This window comes from Orcinus orca, chromosome 2 (assembly GCF_937001465.1).
Source record: "Orcinus orca chromosome 2, mOrcOrc1.1, whole genome shotgun sequence".
In the NCBI taxonomy this organism is placed as follows: domain Eukaryota; kingdom Metazoa; phylum Chordata; class Mammalia; order Artiodactyla; family Delphinidae; genus Orcinus; species Orcinus orca.
Window position 1 is genome coordinate 78,206,800 of NC_064560.1, and position 20,670 is coordinate 78,227,469.

General features: G+C 38.4%; 1 long non-coding RNA gene across 1 annotated transcript; it reads right to left on the minus strand.

The window, feature by feature from the left end:
* Positions 1-570: 570 nt before the first annotated feature.
* Positions 571-9,493, minus strand: LOC125963536 (uncharacterized). The gene is made up of 3 exons (XR_007475610.1): positions 9,439-9,493; positions 7,107-7,160; positions 571-619 (listed from the first exon to the last, which is right to left on the minus strand). It is a non-coding gene; the product is annotated as an uncharacterized LOC125963536 (long non-coding RNA).
* Positions 9,494-20,670: the final 11,177 nt, after the last annotated feature.

Genomic DNA, 20,670 nt, shown 5'->3' on the forward strand with positions numbered 1-20,670 from the left:
AACATTACTGTTAATTAAAGAAAACCAGACATCTGAAGTTAAGGAATTTAGTGCTTTTCTATGTTTGGGAAGATGCAAAGTTTGGGCTCATTGAAATCATTCCTTTAATTACACCTCAGCTATGTGGGCCAGTATCCTGTGCTTTCTCATCCTGAGTCTCCTCAGGGCGCACCACTGGGGAGGCTGTAATGTGATGGCTGATGGCTGCAACATCTTTTTTTACTAATACAGCAGGTGATATTTTTCTTTCCCAAAAGTCACAAGCAACTTGGGAGTCATGCCCTGGTGAGCTAAGAAGCTGACCTCACTGCTATCAGGCCCTTTCCAGATTCTTGGACAACAATACCATAGACATGAATAAGGCTTCCACAAGACTCTTCAGCAAGGAAATCTTTTTATTAAAAGAGATAGCTTGTGCACAGGGAGAACACAGAGGAAAAAAAGTGCCAGCTCCCCAAGTAGAGTTGCTTTTATAACAAAAGGGTAGGTTTGTCTTGTGATCACTGAAAATTTCCAGAAATCATCAAACTTCTTTGATCAGTAGCAGGTGGCTCCAGGGTGCCTATGTATCAGGAATAGGAAGTGCTTCTGTGAGGGGAAAGGAGTACATGAGAACTTTCTGCAAGAAAACACAGGAATAGATAAAGTTAAAATTTATAGTTGAGCTTCTTGTATTGTAGCAACTAGGTATAATCGTGAGTATAACAGGGGTAAAGTTCACTGTTTTTTCCTGTGAGCCTGGCTTTTTGTCCCTGGGATTCAGGCCCCCAGGGCCTTTGTTCTTTAGCTTGCAAGGCCTCTTTTGCCCAAGGCCATTCCCTGGTCCTTTTCCAAAACGGCTATGCTCTTATCCTCCTGTCTCATCACCAATGCTGGCTGTCCCCTGCTTTCCAGATCTCACCATTGCTTGTGCTGAGAAACTCTACCCCAGGACGACCTAGGAAATGGAGTCTGCAAGTGCAACTCTTGGTGTCAAGGGACAAAAGTAATACAAGTCAGTGATGAGTTTGATGCCCTTTATTCAAGGGAAAACAGTCCATGAACTGGGGGAGTCTTGTGCCTCACAAGCAGTGTAGCACTCTTCCCGAGGGATTTGGGTCTAGAGCAAAGTTTATAGAGCCTTAGAGAAGGCAACTTGTTAACAGGGCATGATTGGCTAAGAGGCTGGGGGTTTCCTTTAAGGTCAGCCGGTCTTTTTTTCTAGGGCAAAGTAGGATAGTTAAGTTGAGTTGGAGGATTGTGATTGTTGTTAGGTGTGTTTCCTGTAACTGCAGGATGACAGGTTTAGATTTGAGATGTTTGCCAGGCCACTGGGGCAGTCTCCATTTTGTGGGTCCTGGTATACAAATTACCTGTATCACTGGCTTCTCTCTCACAATCCCCTTCTCCAATACAGAGGAGATGTTAGAAATACAAGTTATCAAAACAAGATAAAACATTCAAACAGTTAGTATACAAAAATACAACCAAGAAAATCAGGCAGGCCTCTGATTTCTGCCATATCAGAAGACAACAGGGCAAGGTTTAAAAAGCTGGAGTTTACAAACACCACACCCACATGTTACTCTAAAGCATTCTCAAGGCAAACAAACCTCAATCTCAATTAAGAACCTAAAATAGCTTGTATCTTAAACTTAAGCAATTAGTCAAATGTCTTATCAGTGGATTCTGCAACTGTGATGTTCAATTTATAATAAGAAATATGTATTTCTGATTTATAATAAGAAATATGTATTTGGTTTTTGTCCATGGTTCCTGGCACATAGCCCCTAAAACCCTCAAAGCCTTCCTATAGTGTCTTTATTATAATATTTAGTTTTGTTCCCCTTTCCTCAAACAGCTCCAGAGCAACAAAGGTGAAATGGTGCTTTTTTGTTATTCATAACAAACCCCTTTCAACCACACCTGAGTTTATGTTAATGAGATAAGTTTTAGGAAGCCCCTCGATAACTACAAGATGGGGACTGGTTGCCATAGGAATCAATCACATGATTAGAGAGGTGGAACTTTTATGGAACCCTCCATAAAAATCCAAAATAATGGGGTTTGGAGAGCTTCCACATTGGTGGACTAGAACACATCCACTGGCCAGGAAAGTGGCACACCTCAAACTCCATGGAGACAGAAGCTCCTGTGCTCAAGACCCTTCCAGATCTCACCCCATGTTTCTCTTCATCTGGCTGTTCATTCGTATCCTTTAATTTTCTTTATAATAAACTGGCCATCTAGTGAGTAAATTGGTTTTTTTAAGTCATGTGAGCCCCTCTGGTAAATTAATTGATCTCACAGAGGGGAAACTTCTGATTTTCAGCTGGTCAGTCAGAAGAACAAGTGACTTGCAATTGGCCCAGAGGTGTGGGGTGTCAGGCTGTGGGCCTGAGCCCTTATCCTGTGGAATCTGAAACAGATCCAGGTAGATGGTGTCAGAACTGAGTTAAACTGTAGGACACCCAGCTGGCACTGCAGAATTCCTCAGCATGGGGAAATACCCCACACGTTTGGTGTCAGAAGTATCAAAAGTGAAGCAGAGTATGGAGAGTAGAGGATGTTCTTCCTTTACAGCAAACTTAAGTAAGTCTTGGCCCTTTCATTCTTTGCTTCAGTACTTACCCTTATCCTGTACCAAAAAATACACTTCTCCAATCTTTTTCTACAGTTAAGATGTGATTTCTCAGGACTTCCCTCGTGGTCCACTGGATAAGACTCCATGCTCCCAATGCAGGGGGCCCCAGTTTGATCCCTGGTAAGGGAACTAGATCCCACATGCATGCCACAACTAAGACCTAGGACAGCCTAAATAAATAAATTTTTTAAAAAGTGATTTCTCACCATGTTTCATAATGAATTGAAATTATCATAATGAATTAAAATTGTCAGGGTTGTTCTGTTTTAGCACTTGCCCTCATTATAGCAACAACTGTCTTGAACAAGTTTACATTTTTCTGTTGGTTTTGTTTTTAATATTATGTTACAGATTTGGCTGCTTGTTGCATAAGAGCCAATATTCGAGAGACAGGAGCTGGTTGGAAAGGAAAGTTTGTCTTATTCAAGAGGCTGGCAACCTGGGGAGAAGGTGGACCCATGTCCAAAAACAAGCTCCAAAGATTCTGCTCAACCATGAAAGTTTTTAAAGGGAGAATCACCTGGGGAGGGGGTCAGTGTCTTCATTATCTTCCACTGTGTGCAGACTCTTATGATTGGTTGGTAGTGAGGAAACAGGGCAGTGGTCAAGGAATCTTGTGCTCAGCCTGAAGTTACCATCCTCCACCTGAGTGGGGGCCTTAGCTCCTGTAGAAGCACTCAAAGATATTATTATGTGTGTCCCTTTAGGGGGAACCAGGACCCTGTCCCATGGCTGCACTATTGTTTCTTGACTGCTCCTCCCTTGTCTCTGCATTCCCTCCCTTCCTGACTAGAACTGTTTGAATCCACCCTTTGGAATTCAGGGAAGGTCAAGGAGGCTGAATGAAGCCTATTTCCTTAAAACAAGAAATGGGGGACACAGAAAGGCTTTGTACCTGGGAGGGCTCCACAGGGTCCTGCTCCATTTCAATTATACAAATTATGTTAACAACTATTTTTAAATGTCCTTAGGAAAGGGACAAAGTGGAAAACAAAAAAATGTCAATCTCTGAACAGTAGAATTGTAGATAACTTTTAACCTCTTCTCTATGCTTTTCTATATATTTCAAATGCCTGTTCAATGAGCAAGTATTATTTTATATAGTCAGAAAAAGCTATGCTAACAAATCAGTGTAGTGCTCTTCCTCCCCCTCTTCCCCTTTCCCTTCCTATGTGGTCTCAGAGCATGAGTGGGATGGGAATGGCATCCACACAGAACAGTGGTCCATCTTGGGGCTTGGGGTGCAAAGATTGCAAGGAGTTTCCTCCAGGAGGGGTGGTCCAGCATGGGGTGTCAGAGGGCAAGCAGGATTAGGAAGGTAACTACACCTGGCAGGGAGAGTGTGGGGGTAGGGATGGGAGGTTGACTAATACAGGGGGATTGATCATATAAGGAAATATATCAAGAATAATGGCATACAGGACTTCCCTGGTGGCACAGTGGTTAAGAATCTGCCCGTCAATGCAGGGGACATGGGTTCAAGCCCTGGTCTGGGAAGATCCCACATGCCGCAGAGCAGCTAAGCCTGTGTGCCACAACTACTGAGCTTGTGCTCTAGAGCCCATGAGCCACAACTACTGAACCCATGTGCCACAACTACTGAAACCCGCACACCTAGAGCCCGTGCTCCACAACAAGAGAAACCACTGCAAGGAGAAGCCCACACAACGCAATGAAGAGTAGTCCCTGCTTGCCACAACTAGAGAAAGCCTGCACGCAGCAACGAAGACCCAACACAGCCAAAAATAAATAAAATAAAATAAATAAATTTCTAAAAAAAAAAGAAGAATGGCAGACAGGTTTCTTACTACTGGGGAAGAGACTTATAAATGTGGGAAAAGGAGAAAACTTCAATGAACTCTGTAGTATTGGACTGGTATTGGAGGTATTGGTGTGAAGTCACGGTTTTCAATACGGATAGGTGTATAGGTAGGTAGATAGATAGATAGATAGATAGATAGATAGATAGATATGGTAGACGGATGGATGGATGGATTTATAGATAGATGATAGATAGATTGATAGATACGGATAGAGAAAGATAGATGATAGATAGATAGATATAGATAGATAGATAATAGACAGACATACAGAAGACAGATAGGAGACAAAGAAATGAATAAAGATGTAAGTTGGTGTGTGTGTACATACATTTGTTCCCTAACTCTGTCATCTAAAAAAACCTGGGACCATTAGCACCCCAATACCAGTGAGCAAACTTAGTGCCCATGTGTCATGAAGAATTTGACCTTGACCAAAGACAAGGCCTGGCTTCTGCTCCTCAGCTTCTGGGAGGTAATCTTTGGATCCTTGGAATATTATGCCTTGGTAGGATTGTCTTTGTCTGCCTGTGGGCCGTGGGTCATGCTGGATAGTCTGACGAGGTGAGTTAGTGTTGGACTTGGCCACATCCTTCTAATCTTAGGGTGGGGGCTGGCCATGCCTTTCAGAAAGACCAGCAGTGTGATTCAGGGTGAGGGCTTTGGAGTCACATGGTATCAGTGTAGCTGGAGATTGAAATTAACCACATGGCCAATTAATCCATTGATCATGCCTATGTGATGAAGCCCAAGTAAACACTTTGGCCATCAAAGCTCAGGTGGGCTCCCTTGTTGGCAATACCCATGTGCACTCTCACACATAGCTGCCAGGGTATACCCCATCCTACTGACTCAGGGGAGAGGACAGTGGAGACCCTGCATCTGGCCCTTCTGCACTCCTTCTTCCCTAGGCTGATTTCATCTGTATCCTTTCCCTGTAATAAGCTGTAACCATGAATATAACAGCTTTCAGAGAGTTTGGTGACCTTCTAGTGAATTATCAAACCTAAGGGTGATTCGGATACTCCCTGAACTAGTAGTTAGTATCAGAAGTCAGGTAGTTTTGAGGGATCATGACTCTTTGTACTTGGCCACTTCTCACAGCCCACACAATAGCTTCTAAATACCATATTCCACCAAATGGAGCTAGAGCTCCTTAGAGAAAAAGCTGGATCAAAGGGAGGAGCAGGAAAAATACAGATGAGCTAAAATATCTTTTTTGTGCCAGAAAACAAGTGATCAAAGAATAATGAGAATATATCAAAGAGATACGGAAATCAACTTGAAGAGGCTCCCATTGGCCAAATCAGGGGGGTTGATCTGTGCATCAAAGGAAATAACAATAGTAGTGGATTGTAACCTTCTGTAAAAATAGGAAGCCATATGCCCTTACAGGTAAAAATAAATAAGTACATTTTAAGTTTGATGAGGAAGGAATATTTACATAGTTTCAAAGTTCTCAAAAGCTCTGAAGTTTTACCCTTGCAATGTAACTAGCTAGCTGCTGATAGTTTCATGGAGGCTGGAAGAAACTCAGGACTTTTTTACTCACTGCACAGCAGGCAGCATGAGCTTCATGTTTCTCTTGGATACCCTTGTCCCCAAGTCCCACAGGGACAACTCGAAGTGGCCCAGGTGAATACTGCATGCACAGCAGTTTCACATCACAGCTGAGGAGGCTTGAGTTTAGAAAACCCCGAAATTTTAATCCTCCTACACTTTTGGTTAAGAATGTAAATTGGTGAAGCCACTATGGAGAACAGTATAGAGGTTCCTCAAAGAACTAAAAATAGAATTGCCATATGATCCAGCAATCCCACTCCTGGGCATATACCCAGACAAAACTATAATTCAAAAAGATGCATGCACCCCAATGTTCATAGCAGCACTATTTACAATAGCCAAGACATGGAAACAACCTAAATGTTCATTGACAGATGAATGGAAAAAGAAGACATTGTGTGTGTGTGTGTGTGTGTGTGTGTGTGTGTGTGTGTGTGTGTAATGGAATATTACTCAGGCATAAAAAAGAATGAAATAATGCCATCTGCAGCAACATGGATGGACCTAGAGATGATCATACTAAGTGAAGTAAGTCAGACAGAGAAAGACAAACACCATATGATATCACTTATATGTGGAATCTAAAATATGATACAAATGAACTTATCTATGAAACAGGAACAGACTCACAGACATAGAGAACAGATTTGTGGTTGCCAAGGGGGACATGGGGAGGGATGGATTGGGAGTTTGGGATTAGAAAATGCAAAGTATTTTATATATGTATAAATGAATCACTTTGCTGTACACCAGAAACTAACACAACATTATAAATCAACTATGCTTCAATAAAATAAATTTAAAAAAAGAACCCCCCAAACTTTTATAATGGCCTCTAAGCAATTTGCCCAAAGTTTGCCCCTGAGTGAAACATTATCTTTATTACTCTGGATAACGAACAAAGCTGCCCCAGCTCCAGAGGGAAACATTATCTGTGTCTAACAAGGTTCTTTGAAAAGGCAGATCAGAACAAAAGGGAGTCAGTGCCTCTCAGAAGTGCCAGAAATGCAAAAGAATTGTCTTCCAGAAAGAATATTCCATAGAAAATACTTATCAATTACAAAGGACTTACACAGTCACTTTTCAGTGGAGAATCTCACCTGACAACTTAATCAGATGATTAGTAGGAACATCACCAGTAACGATGCCTCCACCTGATAGGATGGAACAGGAAGAAAACGCAGTGATTCCATGTTGTTTCTGCCAAATATCCATGATCAATTCCAATCATGAGGAGACTGGAGACAAACCCCAACTGAGGGACCTTCTCCCCAAGAAGTGCCTTAAGATCTTTAGAAGTGTTGAAGTCATCCAAGTCCCACAAAGACTGAAGACCCATTTCAGACTTAAGGAGACAATGGACATAACAGCTGAATGCAACACGTGATTCTGAACCTGGTCCTTTTTCTTAAAAGGATATTTGGGAACAACTGGGAAAAAATTGAAGTTTTTTCTAGATCTGATGATTATGTACTAATGTTAGTTTCATGATTTTCTCTGTCAAGTTGTGTTAATTTGACGTCAGGCAAGAGAATGTCCTGGTATAGGAATATGGGTGGATGCACCTGGTGGGCAACTTACCTGCAGATGGTTCAGAAAAAAAAATTCTTTGCACTATACTTCCAAACATTCCTTAAGTTGGACAAGGATTCATGAAATTAAAAACTAATAAGAATTATAAGGGTTTACCTCTTTTATATGTTAAAAAGTGTACATACACCCACATAGCTGTGAAAAAATATATTAAAGTGTGTTAATATTGGGTATTTCTAGTGGTGAGACAATTGGTGCATTTTCCCCTCTGCTAGTCATATTTTCCACATTTTCACAATGAGCTGATATTAATTTCATAATGTGAAATATACATGTAAGAGACCCAGAGGTTCCCCCTTAGCTTTGGAATCAATCCTCCTGTCTGGACAGGATGAGAAGGACCCTCTGTGAGCTGCAAGGTCACAGCCTCTCCACCATCCTCTGCTCCTCCACACACACCTGCATTCCAGCCACATGTCTTTTCTAGCAAGTTCAACAAATATCCTAGGCTGGTTTGTGCCTCTTTGATCTAGAAGAGTCTTTACTTTTTTCTGCCTACCTAACTCTTTCCCCCTAAGCTTCTCTTCAAGTTTTGTTTTCTCATGGAAAGCCCCCAATTCTGAGAATCCTGCATCCTACTAAATTCAACTGTGCATATACTTCTATTGTACTGCTTCACCTGCTGTCTTAATTGTTGCCTTGATTGTTCATGCTGCCCTCTGAATGCCAGTACCAAAGCAGATGCTCTGTCTCATTGTCACAACCACACCTGCCCAGTCGTTGAAACAAGGTCTGCCCCAAAAAGTGTTGGATGGACAGATGAACTAATGTAACTATAATTATGAAACTCTGAGGTCACCTACACATGTAGGTTTGTTTCACTTATTTATTCCTTCATTTAAAAAAATGTATTGAGGACTTCCCTGGTGGTGCAGTGGTTGAGAATACGCCTGCCAATACAGGGGAAACGGGTTTGAGCCCTGGTCCGGGAAGATCTCACATGCCATGGAGCAACTAAGCCCGTATGCCACAACTACTGAACCTGCGCTCTAGAGCCCACGAGCCACACTACTGAACCTGAGTGCCACAACTACTGAACCCCGTGAGCCTAGAGCCCAAGCTCTGCAACAAGAGAAGCCACCACACTGAGAAGCCCACACACTGCAATGAAGAGTAGACCCCGCTCACCCCAAGTAGAGAAAGCCCGCGTGCAGCAACGAAGACCCAACAACAAAGAGCCAATGCAGCCAAAAATAAATAAATAAATAAATAAATAAATGTATTTTTTTTTTAATGTATTGAGCCTCTTTTATGAGCTGGGAGGAAAGACATTTACTTTATCACAAAGAGCTCACAGTGTGAGAGGTAAGACAAGCTATTAACAGTTATCAGAGAGGGAAGCATGCGTGTGTAGAGATACAGTGACAAGGGGCTGTCCTGGGAGGTGGGAGACAGAAGCCAACAAGACAAGCTATAAGGATTTGGAAAACATGGCCAGCTCAACGTACTATAGCTTGAAGTATATATAAGAAATGGGTCCACCACCCATACTATTTATAGTGAATTTTTGCTCTCCTTTGAGCATGTATTCCTGTGTCTATTTCCTTACAGAGTTGCTCTGAGGCTCTAATAAGTGATTAGATATACCAGTCATCAGCCTGAACCAGGTCAAGGAGCCCATGGGGGCCCGGCCCAGAGCAGATGGCAGGGAGGTGGGGTAATGCGAATGTGCAGACCTCATTACCCATCTCAGCTTCATGTCCTGTGGACATTGTCCTACCTCTATTTACTTCAATTTCCACCACTATAGGAAGAGTCTGTAAATCTTCTCTTCCATGTGTATCATACACTGATTGTCTTATAGAGATACTCTCTGTATGTTTTGATGTCTGTACATACCTGAGCAGGACCCCATTCAGACTCCTGTTGTGGGAAGCATGATTCATTAGAAATTCAGTGTTGGGGGATCTCATTCTGCTGAAAGAAATAGGTTACCAAAGGAGAAATAAATATGTGTATATATATATATACACACACACACATATATATATCTGTTTTCATTTTAAATAGCAGACATTAAAACACTTACCGAAAAGCACCAACAGTACAAACGATGTATTAAAAATTATTTTTAAGCTAGTGATTTTGTATATTACACAACTGCTCTCCTTTGTGGTGACTGTTGTATTTTTAGCTTCACTCTGATGACTGAGCTGGAGACAGCTGTTTCCACAGCCCGGGATAGTGTGGTACATGCATTTCTCATGTGATCTCAGAGAGCCACCATTAGGCATCCTCTCTCACTGTGGAGCTTAACTCTCCCGTTGTTCCCTGCATCCTCTTATTAGTTATCCCAGTGCTGAAGAAACAAACCTTCAAGCCAGGTCCCTGATTTCCACATTAGTCTATTATTCAATAATAATGTTTCTTACAGAGCTGCATTAATTAAAAGCAAGCGCCACAAGAAACCTGTCACTTCGAGTGTCATTTGTCACAGCAACCTGATGTTCTTTTCTTTCCGTCATTTTTAGAACTTTGGTTGCCATGGCAACCCATAGCCACTTTTATATATAGCATCACTTATATTCATCTGGTTTATTTTATTTCCTTTTTTTTTTAAAACCGTCAGGAAGACAAGCTGTTTTTTCTTCTTTTAACAAAGCTCATAATGTGGTGGAATAATCAGGCATAATGAAGGGTTGATCCACAAAGGAATATTACATGTTAAATGAAAAATTATTATCTTGCACCTGTATATTAAAATGCTCTGTTTCAAAAATAAAATCTCTAAGAAGAAGAAGTGAGTCCAGGTTTAATGTCCCAGGTACTGGCTCATTAAAAGTCAGTAGCCCTAGGATGTAATTAGTATCCTATAAGATGGCAGACAAACAAAACAATTGAAGGTTTAAGGGAAATTCAGGCATGCATAACAAGCAGTATTCAGCCATGAGCTGGCCCTTCCACTCAGGGTCATGGGGCTCAGTGCCCAGCTCAGGTTTTGTCTGGGGTTCCTGGATTTCCCTGCACTCCACTCAAACTAACTCCAACATGCAGTGATGACAAAGTCTTCTAGGGACAGGCAGTCAGGAGAAAGCAGCCTTCTGCAGGTTAGAAATGATGTTCTAGAAGATTCCAAACTATCTGGCCAATAGGGAGAAATGGGGAGGAAACACTGAAGGTTGGGGTCTGTGGCAGACGCAACACTGAACCAGCCCCTTCTACAGCCACCGGCATTCTCAGTGTTCCCCAGGCCCCTTCACCTTCCAATCCACCCAGTCTCATTTTCCCAAGATAATCCAGGTCTCTTCTTTATTTAGCTTCACCTTCTAGTTGTAAGCCCCTGGCCTGAACTGATCTTTTCTTCTGTCTCCCATCCAAGTCCTACTTTTCTGAAACAACCCAAGTCCCATTTCCTTGGTGACTCCTCCTAACACTGTAGTTCTTGGCAACCTCTTAGCTATTTTTTTAATCCTGATAACTCTCATGGCCTCCACACCACTCAGGAACATGGCCTCCTTTCGTTCAGTTCAATGTGTATTTACTGGTCACTTACTATGTGCCAAGCCTTTTAAGAGGCACTATGGAGAAAAGTGTGAACCAGTTCAGGTTTCAGACTTCAGAGCTTTCAGTCTAGTGGGGCAGGGCAGGGGGAACCAATACGAAAGCAGATAATTTCAGTTTAATTCAGTAAAAGACATTTTCACAGCTCAAGCAGAAGTACAAACTATACTTAAGAATATCTGGGGTTTCCTGGGGAAAATCATGCCTGAAATGAATCTTTAAAGATGAGAATATTTAACTAAGCAAAGAAAGAGGATAGAGCACTCCAGGCAAGGGAACGGCATTGACAAAGATCTAGGGCTCTAGACATCAGAGGCTGAGCAGGAAGATACAACAGGTATTGCTAGAAAATAAAAATGTGAGATGAGGAGCTGGAGACTTGGATAACAGCCATGTATTGAAGATCCTTGCTTGTCTTAAAAGGAACTTGGGCCTTATTTGGAAAATAGGAAGGAGCTATGAAAGGGTTTTTGGCTTGGGAATGACATGTTTAAATTTGTTTTTAGGTTAGAATATTTTATATTCCTGGGACCATCAGTGTTTCTTGGTATATTGCCTTTATTTCTTCTCTTAGTTGGTATTTGAAAACAAAATTTGTTTTTTAATTTCTTTTATATATACCAAAATTTAGAATACACAAAGATATAAGGACTCTAGCAATACACTAACTTTCTAAAAACCACTCTTCCTGATTTTCTGTGATTTGTTGAGATAACCACAGGAGTAGTGTACACAAGAGTCCCAGATACAATGGCATGAAGAACTAAAACAGCCTATCATCAAACACACCTAATATGGATTGATCAAAACTGGGGATTCTATGAAAGCAGTGCTCATAGGGAAATTCATAGTTGTAAATGCCTACACTAAAAAAGAATTCACGCTGGAGTTATGATGGTCACTATCAATTTTATATATGAAGTATTTATAAAGTATCCTATTATTAATATGAATGTCTTAATAAACATTTAAATGTCAAAAAAAGAATTCAAATCAATGACTTATATTTACATCTTAAGGAGATAAAAATAAGAACAAAATAAACCAAAGCCAGAAGAAGGAAGGAAATAATGAGGATTAGAGCAGAGAAAATTGAAATGGAAAAACAATAGATAAAATCAACAAAACCTAAAGTTGGCTATTTGAAAAAAATCAACAAAACTGGCAAACTTTTATCTATATTGACTAAGGAAAAAGAGAGAAGACATGAATTACTAAAATCAGGAATTAAAGAGAGGACATTACTACTGACCTTACAGAAGCAAAAAGGATTATAAGAGAATACTATGAACTATTGTACACCAACAAATTAAAAAACCTAGATGAAATGGACAAATTCCTGGAAATACAGACTACCAAAAGTGACTCAAGAAAAAATAGAAAATCTAAGAAGACCTATAGCGAGTAAAGAGACTGAATCAATAATCAGAAACCTCTCAACAAAGAAAAGCCCAGGACCAGAGAACTTCACCGGTGAATTCTACCAAACAAAGAAATAACACCAATCTTTCTCAAACTTTTTCAAAACATAGAAGAGAAAGGAACACTGTATAATTCATTTGATGAGGGCAGTATTAACCCTGATACCAAAGCCAGACAAAAACATCACAAGAAAACTACAGACCAAAATACCTTATGAATATTGATTCAAAAATCAACAAAATAATAACAAAGTGAATCCAATACCATAGTTAAAGAATTTTTACCATGACCAAGTGGAATCTATCCCAAGAATGTAAAAGTGGTTCAACATATGAAAATCAAAGTAACACATCATATTAATAGAATGAAGGAAAAGAAAAATATGATTATCTCAATAGAGGCAGAAAAAACATTTGACAAAATCCAACATTCTTTCATGATGCAATCATTTACCAATCTAAGTAGACAGAAACTTCCTCAACCTGATAAAGAGCATTTATGAAAAACCTACACCTAACGTTATACTCAATGATGAAAGTCTGAAAACTTTCCCCCTAAAGTCAGGAACAAGATAAGGGTGCCCATTTTTGCCACTTGTATTCAACATTGTACTGGAAGTTCCAGCCAGAGCAATTAGATAAGAAAAAGAAATAAAAGATATCCAAATTGAAAAAGTAGAAGTAAAACTGTCCCTATTCATAGATGAAAAAATCACATATATGGTAAATCCTAAAGAATTCACACACACCAAAAAAAACTATTAAGATTAATTTAAAAATTCAGCAACATTGTGGGATACAAGACCTATAGTAGTAATGAACAATCTGAAAGGGAAATTAAGAAAACAATTCCACTCACAATAAAATCAAAAAGAACATAATATCTGGGAACATATTTAACCAAGTAATGCTGTAATTACACTGAAAACTACAAAGCATTACTGCAAGAAATTGAAGAAGACCTAAATAAATGGAAATATATACTGTATTCCTGGATTGGAAGATTCAGTATTGTTAAGATACCAATACTGCCCAACACATATAATGCAATCCCTATCAAAATTCCAATGGCCATTTTTACAGAAATGGAAAAGCCAATACTCAAATTTATATGGAATTTCAAGGAATCTCAGAAAGCTAAAACAATACAGAAAAAGAAGAATGAAGTTGGATGACTCACATTTCCTGATTTCAAAATTTACTGTGAGTCTATGGTAATGAAAACCTCGTGGTACTGGCATAGAGGTAGACATATAGATCAAGGAAAGAGAGTTAAGAATCCTGAAACAAACCCATATACCTATGGCCAGTTGAGTTTCAACAATGGTCCAAGACCATTCAATGGGGAAAGAGCAGTCTTTTCAACAAATTGTGCTGGAACAACTGGATACTCACAGGCAAAAGAATGAAGTTACACCCTTAGTTCACATCATATATAAAAATCAATTCAAAATGGATTAAAGAACTGAATTTATGTAAGAGATTTATCTGTAAAGCTCTTTCAGAAGAAATCATAGGATTAACTCTTCACAGTCTTAGATTTGTCAACAGATTCTTAGGTATGACACCAAAACTGCAAGCAACAACAAAGGAAATAGGTAAATTGAACTCTATTTGAGTTAAAAACTTTGTGCATCAAAGGACATTATCAAGAAAGTGAAAAGACAACCTGCAGAATGAAGAATAATATTAATGAATTACATATCTGATGAGTCTAGTACCCAGTGTGTATAAAAACCAATTGCAACTCAGAAAAAAAACAACAAATTTTTTTAAATAGGTAAAAAACTTGAATAGACATTTCTCCAAAGAAAATTTACAAATGGTCAACTAACAAGTGAAAAGATACTCAAAATCATTGATCATTAGAATAATGCAAATTAAAACCACAGTGAGGTACCACTTCAACCTCACTAATGGTTAGAATAATAATAACCTCACTAATGGTTAGAATAATAATTTTTTTGAAAAGAGAATAACAATTCTGACAAGTATATGAGAAACTGAATCCTCATACACTGCTGGTGATAGTGTAAAATGTTCAGCCACTGTGGAAAACAGTTTGCCAGTTCCTCAAAAAGTTAAACATAGAATTACCATATGACTCAACAATTCTACTCTTAGATATATACCCAGAATAATTGAAAACAGGCCCTTAAACAAACACATACACAACACATGCTCATAGCTGCTCTATGCACAATAGCCAAAAAGGTGGAAGCAGTGCAAATGTCCATCATGAATGAATGGATAAATAAATTGTAGCATATACATATAATTAAAAATTATTCAGCCATAAAAAAAGAGTGCTATAACATGAATGAAACTGAAAAACACCACGTTAAGAAGTCAGACCCACATATTGTATGATTCCATTTATATAAAATATCCAGAATAGATAAATCCGTAGAGACAGAGCACGGATAAGTGTTACCAGAGGCAGGGGAATGGCACATGACTGCTACTGGGTATGTTATGTTTCCTTTTGGGGTGATGAATATATTTTGAAATCTGATAGAGGTGATAGTTGGACAACATTGTTAGTGTACTAAATGCCATTGAATTATACACTTTAAAATGGTTAACTTTAATGTCATGCGAATTTCACTTTAATAAAAGAAAAAGGAATACAGGGCTTCCCTGGTGGCGCAGTGGTTGGGAGTCCATCTGCTGATGCAGGGGACACGGGTTCGTGCCCCAGTCTGGGAGGATCCCGCACGCTGCGGAGCAGCTAGGCCCGTGAGCCATGGCCGCTGAGCCTGTGCGTCCAGAGCCTGTGCTCCGCAATGGGAGAGACCACAACAGTGAGAGGCCCGTGTACCGCAAAAAAAAAAGAAAAAGAGAAGAAAAAAAAAAAGAAATAAAATATTTAAAAGAAATGCCTAGTATGATAAAGGAATTGTAGAATTTTAGAAGCACAAAAACTTTAGAAGGCTCTGGTCTAAGCTCCTTAAAGTGGGTATCTTTAGAGTAGCTGTTTAGCTATCTTCACACTTTTCTGGGAATTTGTTTCTTGCCTTCCCTTCCTTCCATCCACTTCCCAGTCTCTCTGGTTCCAGTGGAGGCATCTGGGCTTTCACGGCTGGACAACAACACCACTCATCCTCAACAAAAAAAAGTAAATAATCTTGGGGTGAGCACCAGAGGCTATGTTATTCTTCAAATTTGTAATCTGAACTAGATTTCAGGTTCAATCTAGCTGGCTACTTTAATGGAAGAAATGTAGTCCCAGGTTGCAAATGGTCATGTTTCACTCTTTTATCATGGAGTCCAGATTAGAGAAAGGCTGTGAGGAAAGAATAACAAAGCAGCCTTAGAAAGAGAAGCAGACATGAATGACAGCAAGAATCTAAAAGAGTGGATATATGTATATGTATAACTGATTCACTTTGCTGTACACCCGAAACTAGCACAACATTTTAAATCAACCATACTCCAATAAAAATTTTTTTAAAAAAAGTCACTGAGTACAGATAATTCCTTGGGGCAATTCATTCCAGAAGCCTGATGAATCCCCAGAACTTGGGCTTCATAAGAGACCCTGTGACTCTAATTAATCTTAATTTCTTCACGTTAGTAACTTGAATAGATTTCTGTCTTTTGAAACCTGTACAGTTCTATGCAGATGAGAAACCAAGGATCATATATAATTTAACTATAAAAATCAGTTACTTAATCAGGATTTGTTAAGCATTCATGAGATGCATTAATTCTAAGAGGTTTAATCAAGGAGATTGATACCAAGAATGATTATGTTGGTGCTATTATATTTTGTTGATTACTATTGCCAGCCAAACAAAGTGTGTTTAAAAACAGCAGCAACAATTTTTTGTCCCCGCACACAAGGTCCTAATAATAAGGTAGAAGGCAGAAACCACTACAAGACAACTCATGGTTGAGTCATGAGAAAAAAATGACAAATCTTGACAAAATGGAGAATAATTTTACCTTAAAAAAGGATTATGTAAAGAAAACTCCAGATTTTAAAATCTGGGTTTTAAATCTATCCAATTAATTAAATGCACCTTCACCTGCACTTAGAGATAGTGCTCAAATATTCATTGACATTGTCACAATAATTTTTTATTTCATTTCATTGATGAAATATTTTTTCATTTTCCACAATAATTTGCAAATACTAACAGTGCAATTTCATAGAACCAAAACATTATGTATTCCACAAAAATCCTTGGCATTTGATTTATCCTTGTGACATTAAAAAATGAAATCCAGGACACAATTTGTCTTTTGGAGTATGGATCCTTATATATAACAAAGAAGGCTGCTTCATTCATTTTCCCTCCCAAGACTTTGATAAATATATAAAGTTAGAGGAAATCTGTTTTGGCATAGGACTTCCCTCTAAATTATATTTACAAAATATTCAGTTCTGTTCATTAAGGTTTAGAAATGAAAACTAAAATTATACTAATACATCTGTTAATAGACTGATACTGTCGGCATGGGAAAAAAGCTCCAAAGTGTGAACTGGAGAGTGAATGAATGGAATTAACTGACACTTAATTTTGTTGTTTATACCTAAACCCATTTTTTCATTGAAAACTAAATGAAATATGAGGATACAGTTAGAGTTAAATTTGTCTAGAGAGTACTTCTTAACCATGGAAGTGATTCTATTGTGTATGTGCCTAAGTCTGCTTGAAGATGAAGGCACGTATTTATAGTTGATGTGTTCCCTCCCTGGCTATTACTTCCTAAGACAACAAAATGGAATCTATAACAGGAGTTTAGGCTTTCTCACTATCATTTGTCCATCTTTAATGAGGAATTTAGAGGCAAAAGTAAACATGGAAGTGGAGAAAGAAGGTCACATAATTTATTTCTCTGTGTGTGTGTGCGTATTCATGGGCATGGAAAAATTGAAGGTGAATAGAAATAAGATTCTCCCCCAAACCACAGATTTGTAAGAGATCAAAGTTGAAAAATCCAGAAGAGTTTTCCTTGAAGGTCTACAAAGCTCATGCTGTATACCAAGCCAATATAAATAAAAGAAAAGGTAAACAAATAAAACAAAGGTAAACCCTTATCAAACTTATAAGATTTTGCATGGCAAAGGAAACCATAAACAAAACAAAAAGACAACCTATGGAGAGAAAATATTTGCAAACAATGTAACCAACAAGGGCTTAATTTCCAAAATATACAAACAGCTCATACAACTCAATAACAACCCAATCAAAAATGGGCAGAAGACCTAAATAGACATTTTTCCAAAGAAGACATATGGATGGCCAATAGGCACGTGAAAAGATGCTAAACATCATTAATTATTAGAGAAATGCAAATCAAAACTACAATGAAAATTAAGAAAACACACCCATTTACCATTGCAACAAAAAGAATAAAATATCTGGGAATAAACCTACCTAAGGACACAAAAGACCTGTATGCAGAAAATTTTAAGACACTCATGAAAGAAATTAAAGATGATACAAATAGATGGAGAGATATACCATGTTCTTGGATTGGAAGAATCAACATTGTGAAAACGATTCTACTACCCAAAGCAATCTACACATTCAATGCAATCCCTATCAAACTATCACTGGCATTTTTCACAGAACTAGAACAAAAGATTTCACAATTTGTATGGAAACACAAAAGACCCCGAATAGCCAAAGCAATCTTGACAATGAAAAATGGAGCTGGAGGAATCAGGCTCCCTGACTTCAGACTATACTACAAAGCTACCGTAATCAAGACAGTATGGTACTGTCACAAAAACAGAAAAATAGATCAATGGAACAGGATAGAAAGCCCAGAGATAAACCCATGCACATATGGTCACCTTATCTTTGATAAAGGAGGCAAGAATACACAGTGGAGAAAAGACAGCCTCTTCAATAAGTGGTGCTGGGAAAACTGGACAGGTACATGTAAAAGTATGAAATTAGAACACTCCCTAACACCATACACAAAAATAAGCTCAAAATGGATTAAAGACATAAATGTAAGGCCAGACACTATAAAACTCTTAGAGGAAAACATAGACAGAACACTCTATGACATAAATCACAGCAAGATCCTTCTTGACCCACCTCCTAGAGAAATGGAAAGAAAAACAAAAATAAACAAATGGGACCTAATGAAACTTAAAAGTTTTTGCACAGCAAAGGAAACCATAAACAAGACCAAAAGACAACCCTCAGAATGGGAGAAAATATATACAAATGAAGCAAATGACAAAGGATTAATCTCCAAAATTTACAAGCAGTTCATGCAGCTCAATAACAAAAAACAAACAACCCAACCCAAAAATGAGCAGAAGACCTAAATAGACATTTCTCCAAAGAAGATACACAGATTGCCAACAAACACATGAAAGAATGCTCAACATCATTAATCATTAGAGAAATGCAAATCAAAACTACAATGAGATATTGTCTTACACCGGTCAGAATGCCATAATCCAAAAATCTAGAAACAATAAATGCTGGAGAGGGTGTGGAGAAAAGGGAACACTCTTGCACTGTTGGTGGGAATGTAAATTGATACAGCCACTATGGAGAACAGTATGGAGGTTCCTTAAAAAACTACAAATAGAACTACCATATGACCCAGCAATCCCACTACTGGGCATATACCCTGAGAAAACCATAATTCAAAAAGAGTCATGTACTAAAATGTTCATTGCAGCTCTGTTTACAATAATCATGACATGGAAGCAACCTAAGTGTCCATCAACAGATGAATGGATAAAGAAGATGTGGCACATATATACAATGTAATATTACTCAGCCATAAAAGGAAATGAAATTGAGTTATTTGTAGTGAGGTGGATGGACCTAGAGTCTGTCATACAGAGTGAAGTAAGTCAGAAAGAGAAAAACAAATACTGTATGATAACACATATATATGGAATCTAAGGAAAAAAAAAAAAGGTCATGAAGTACCTAGGGGTAAGTCGGGAATAAAGACACAGACCTAGTAGAGCATAGACTTGAGGATATGGGGAGGGAGAAGGGTAAGCTGTGACAAAGTGAGAGAGTGGCATGAACATATATACACTACCAAATGTAAAATAGATAGCTAATGGGAAGCAGCCGCATAGCACAGGGAGATCAGCTTGGTGGTTTGTGACCACCTGGGAGGGTGGGAGGGAGGGTGACGCAATAGGGAAGAGATATTGGAACATATGTATATGTATAACTGATTCACTTTGTTATAAAGCAGAAACTAACCCACAATTGTAAAGCAATTATACTCCAATAAAGGTGTTAAAAAAAAAACTACAGTTTTTTTTGACTGGCCATCAGTCAGAATGGCCATTATCAAAAAGTCTACAAATAATAAATGCTGGTGAGGGTGTGGAGAAAAGGAAATCCTCTTCCACTGTTGATGAGAGTGTATATTGGTTCAGCCACTATGGAGAACAGTATGGAGGTTCCTTTAAGAACAAAACTAGTTACCATAGGATCCTGCAATCCCACTCCTTGACATATATCTGGAGAAAACTCTAATTCAAAAAGATACATGCAGTCCCATGTTCATAGCAGCACTATTTCAATATCCAAGATATGGAAGCAACCTTAATGTCCATAGACAGATGAATGGATAAAGAAGCACTGTTTCAATATCCAAGATATGGAAGCAACCTAAATGTCCATAGACAGATGAATGGATAAAGAAAATGGTATATGTATATGTATAAATATATATATATATATATATTGCCATGTATATATATATACATTGCAATACTAGTCAGCCATAAAAAAGAATGAAATAATGCCATTTGCAGCAACATGGATGGACCTAGAGATTAATATACTAAGTGAAGTAAATCAGACAAGGATAAATACCATACGATATCACTTATATGTGGAATCTAAAATAGGATACAAATGAACTTATTTACAAAACAAAAGCAGACTCACAGACATAGAAAAATAAACTTATGGTTACCAAAGGGGAAACGGGGAGGGGGAGGGATAAATTAGGATTTGGCGATTAACATATACATACTACTATATATAAAATAGATAAACAACAGGGACCTACTGTGTAGCAGAGGGAACTCTATTAAATATCTTGTAATAACCAATAATGGGAAAGACTATGAAAAAAGAATATATACATATAACTGAAACACTTTGCTGTACATCAGAAACTAACACAACATTGTACA